Genomic DNA, 5,000 nt, shown 5'->3' on the forward strand with positions numbered 1-5,000 from the left:
TGGTGGTGGTGCAGGGTGCGGCGCCCCACAACTCGCCTCACGCTGGTTGTAATCTTTATACCGGGGCGGCCCCGATCCCGACCCGGCGCCCCTCTGTCCGCCCTGGCAGCCGCCCGAGGCCACACTGTCCTGCAGGGAGCCAGGGTCTGGGGGCAGTGTGGCCAGGGCGGCGCTGACGGTACCCGCATGGCCCTGTGGCAGTGTGTGGTGCCCCGCATGGCTTTGTGGCCAGGCTGTGTGCAGGCAGTATCGTGGCCACGCCGGCTGGCCGCGGCTCCGGCTTGTGATAGTGGCTGTCTGCACCACTGTGATGCCTTGACTTAGTGTGGTAGTGAACGTGTGTGTGGCCAGTCCTGTCCCGCACGTCCTGCATGTCTATGTCCATGTTGTTGTTATTTTTGTTGTTGTCCTGTTCCCCACACACCGACACACAGGGGCGCCCTACCTCAGGAATACCCCAGGTTGACCTCACACTTCCCGACGCGACGACCCAGCACGTCTACGAGGTACAAGTTAGCGAGACACGTGACCCGCTGCAGCAGGACCGCCGCTTACTCATATGTACGACGGCGGTGTTGGCTGGGCTGTCTGAGCAGCGCTGCGCGGCACCGACCATGCTGGCGGCGAGGCCCCGGGCTGCTGCTGATGCTGCTGCTGCTGTTGCTGTAATACTGTTTCGCCACGATGACACCGTCTGGCTGACGTTCCTGTCATAATACCGTCCTCCTGATGGAGACGCTGACGTTCCTGGTGATGCTGACGCCCTGATGGAGGTGCTGAGCGGCCTCCTCGGGTGAAGCGCTGATCCGGTCCCCTACAGGAGGCCCCGCATTGGTGGCGCCTCCTGGTGGCGGCCGTGCTTCCTCCCTCCTTCACTCCCTTCCTGTAGATTGGTCTTGGTCAGTCACGCCTTAACACTCCTTCTGAAGGACTCCCGAGACTGTTATACGACGGCGACGAGGAAGATGAAGGTGGAGGTGGTGGTGGTGGTTGTGGTGGTGGCGGTGGCGGTGGCGGTGGTGGTGGTGGTTGGTAGCGGTGGAGGTATTGGTGGTGGTGGCGGTGCTGTGACGATGAGGGTGAAGTCTTTCTCACAAGTTTTTGCTGTTGGTGGAGGTGACGTGTGGCCGCGGCAAGATGGCGGCGTGGCGTGTGTGTGCGTGCTGATAAATGGTGTGAGTGTGTGTACGTAAGGCTGATGTTGACAGGGTCTGCTGCTCCCACTGCTGCCGCCGCCCGTCCTTCCCTCCCCCGGCCCGCCTCAGGTGCGGGTGGGGGGCAGTCCTCTCCCGGTGGCCAGGTGCAGGGCGGCGGCGGCGTCAGGAGTCTTCTGCTGCTGCTCGTGACTTTCGTTAGCGATGATAACCTTAACCAAAGTCAGACTTGGACGGGCGGCAGCGGCGAAGGAGGCGACGGTAACTAGTCAGTGGACGTGACTAATACCAGCTTTAACCAGTGTTTGTGTATGTGTGTGTGTGTGTGTGTGTGTGTGTGTGTGTGTGTGTGTGTGTGTGTGTGCGTCCTGGTACCCTCGCACCGTGACGGGTCTCAGTCCCGTGGGAGATGGTGTGGTATGGGCGGGGTGCCGCGCCCAGCAGGAGCGGCGCTCAATCGTGGGCGGCCGCAGACAGGCAGCCGACACCTCTCACCCCGCTTGTATGTCCCCGCGACGCAAGTGTGGGCTGAGGGGCGGCGAGACCTGCCGCCCGGGACTCACCTTCCCGCCCACGCCCACTGGTTCATTGGTTGACCGCCCACCACCGCAGCCCACCAGCCCCCCTCCCCTCGCTACCACGCCGAGCACAAACTGTGTACATACCGCGTTAACTTGTTGATTAACTGTGTAGTGAAATAGGTAACTTATTGTATTTTTAGGGCCACATCTAAATACGAAGTGTATATACGAGTTGTTTTATTAATCTTGTACAAATGGAACACAAAAAAAGAATCCTAGTAAAGTCGTGCTATCTTTGATTTTGGTCTTTATTTTCTTGTTCTCCTGAGTTGTGCTGTGCTGTGCTGTGCTGTGCTGTGCTGTGCTGTGCTGTGCTGGAACTGGTGTGTGTGTGTGTGTGTGTGATTTTTTTTTCTGGGTGTTTTATTAACATCATTATCAGTTTTTTTGTATTATTAAACTTGTACCTCTAGTGGGTAATTGTAGTCCGTGTTTGAGTGTACCTTTCAGAACACACACACACACACACACACACACACACACACACACACACACACACACACACACACACACACACACACCAGCATGCCATGTATGTATACCTTAGCACGTGTGGTGAATGTGTGTGTGTGTGTGTGTGTGTGTGTGTGTGTGTGATAAATTCTTGTTTGCTGCATACGTACTAAGTTTAATAGAGGCCGCACGATACCCTTTGTGTGTGTGCGCGCGTGAGAGAGAGAGAGAGAGAGAGAGAGAGAGATCAGTTCATGGCTAAAACATAATGGCGCATCCTTAGAAGTTAACCGGAAGTTTTTTGGGGTGTAACAAAAAGAATATATTTTTCGAAACATTTTATTAATTTTTTTAAATTTCCAAACAGTTACAAACAATGATGATAATAAAAGAGTTACAAATGACGAAAAACACAAAGAAATAATAGTAGTAGTAGTAGTAGTTATAGTAGTAGTAGTAGTAGCACTAGTAGTAGTAGTAGCAGTGGTAGAGAGCCCAAAAACCACGTACATCTCTCTCTCTCTCTCTCTCTCTCTCTCTCTCTCTCTCTCTCTCTCTCTCTCTCTCTCTCTCTCTCTCTCTCTCTCTCTCTCCATTTGTTCAATCCTTCCTTCCTCCTTTCATTCACTCATTCCTTTATTGCCTTCCTCTGCCTCGTCTTAATGCACTTCATTCAGTCATCTGCCACACCCTCCTTGTTAGTATTTCCTCCTTACTTGCCTTTTTTTTTTTTCTCACTTCAGTCCCTCGGTTTCTCATTACTAAAGTTGTTCATCATCTTCCTCCTTTTCCTTCGTTTTATTTCATTATCTTCTAATTAACAAAACTATTCTCCCATCACCATTTTTTTTTTTTTATTTAAGATAGTAGTTGATGGTACAAATTGCCTTTATCTTCCTGTACTTCCCTCAATGCGTCTTTAATTTTATAACCAAATTTTTATTCATTCACTATTTTATTCTCTACTTCTGTCTTTCGTTTTCCTTCATCTTCCCTTCTTTTCTCTATTTTCTCTTATCTTTTTGCCTCGTGTTCCTCTATCTATTCTCCATTATTTTTTTTGTACATTTTCCTTCCCTTTTCCTCTTTTCTCTTTGTTATTCTTATTTTCTTTCTCTATCTTCTCTTCACTACCTTCCTTTCTTGGTTCCTGTTTTTGTATATTTAGTTCTACTACTTTCTCGCTCAGATCTTACCTTTCCTCTTTGCGTACCTCTCGTGAAATAACTCAATATAGCTTTTTTTTTGGCTCCTCTAAACCTTTTCTTCTTATCTTTCTTATCATTTTTGTCCTTTTGCATCATTCTTTATTTTTATGTCAGTCGATTAACATTTTCATCTCTCAATCATCAGTTCCTTTCTCATCTTCACTCGGATTTTCAATTATATTTTCTACCACTCCACCCTTCCATTAAGACAAGAGTTATATACTCTCAAAGTCTTCAGTGATGTCCTCTTGTGTTTTTGTGCCTACTTCCTCTCGTCAAATATTGTGGCTTGGGACACTTTACAAATACATGATTCTATTCTACACCAAATCTCGAGTTTCCTTCATAGTAGCTCTATTCTATACCAATTTCGAAGCTTCAGTCACAGTTAAGTCCTTCCTCTGCTATTTTCAAAGTTTTATACTCTCCAGCTTTATTTCGTACCAGTTTGGACGTTTCACTCACAGCTTAATTCTACCCCCTTATCGGTTTCGAAGTTTCATTCACCTCAGCTTGATCCTTTCTATACCAGTTTTAAAAGTTTTATTTTCACAAACTCCCTCCTGCGACAGTTTCAAGGATTCATTCACAGCAACCATTTTCGAAGCTTCAAACACATTGCTTCATTCCTGATATCATCATTCTTTCTCATTGCGATCATCCTTCAAATCATCTTTATCTTAAAAAATGCATCTGATTTAACAACTTTCCTATCTTCTCATAGTCTTATCTAATTATCTTTTTGACATTACTTCCTCTCATCGCAATCTCTGTAAGCTTAACTAAATCCTTCAGACACCGCTGCTCTAAATTCTGAGATATTTCCGGAAGCTTTTTGAATCCTGAAACGCCATACCAATCTGAACCTTGAAGCTATTGACTCTAAATCTTGAAACATTAAACTACACACGGAACTAAGGCCTGTGTTAAACACTATGCCTATCGATTCTGAAACGTCTCTATACACTTGAACCTTTGAAGTCTGAAACACTATACGACTCTAAATCCTGAACCCCGAACTAAATTGTGAATCTCTAAACTTCATAAAGAACTCAGGTCCATAAAAAAAAAAAAAACTATAACGGTAAACTATGAAACATCTATAGACACTTGAAACTTAAGAATATTAGAAGCCCTAATTTGGTTTAAATTCAAAATTATTCACCTCTAAACTACTTATTGGCACGTATTCCTGAACACAGACATTTCATCTGAACCACTTTTAATAGGTTTAGCTAAAATTGAAGGGCATTTTCATGATTCCAGTGATGGCTTAAGATGAACTCCGTCTAACTGCTATATCCTTTGCTCTCAGGAAAAGAGTGTCGTCTAAGGTTAGATAGTAATTCTGATGCACAACAGAAAGAATGGTAATAGTGAAATTTAGCTTCCGGTCTGCAGTTCCAGATTTGCCAACCCCATCCCCCCCGAGATTGTCGAGTTCAACGAAATATGTCACAGTCATTGCTAGTCAGAGGGCCAGTGGGGAGAAGACACCCATGAGAACCTGAATAACCAACCATCCCTGTGGCCTTGAAAATAGTCGTGATGAGAGAACAAAATATTTAAGAACAGGCGTAAGTCACAACACACTATGCAAGTTT

General features: G+C 46.3%; 1 protein-coding gene across 4 annotated transcripts in view; it reads left to right on the forward strand.

Moving 5' to 3' along the window:
- Window positions 1-5,000, forward strand: part of LOC123506943 (serum response factor-like) — a 265,489-nt gene that overhangs the window by 43,042 nt on the left and 217,447 nt on the right. The gene's annotated exons all lie outside the window — the stretch shown is intronic.

This window comes from Portunus trituberculatus, chromosome 21, assembly GCF_017591435.1.
Source record: "Portunus trituberculatus isolate SZX2019 chromosome 21, ASM1759143v1, whole genome shotgun sequence".
Taxonomy (NCBI): domain Eukaryota; kingdom Metazoa; phylum Arthropoda; class Malacostraca; order Decapoda; family Portunidae; genus Portunus; species Portunus trituberculatus.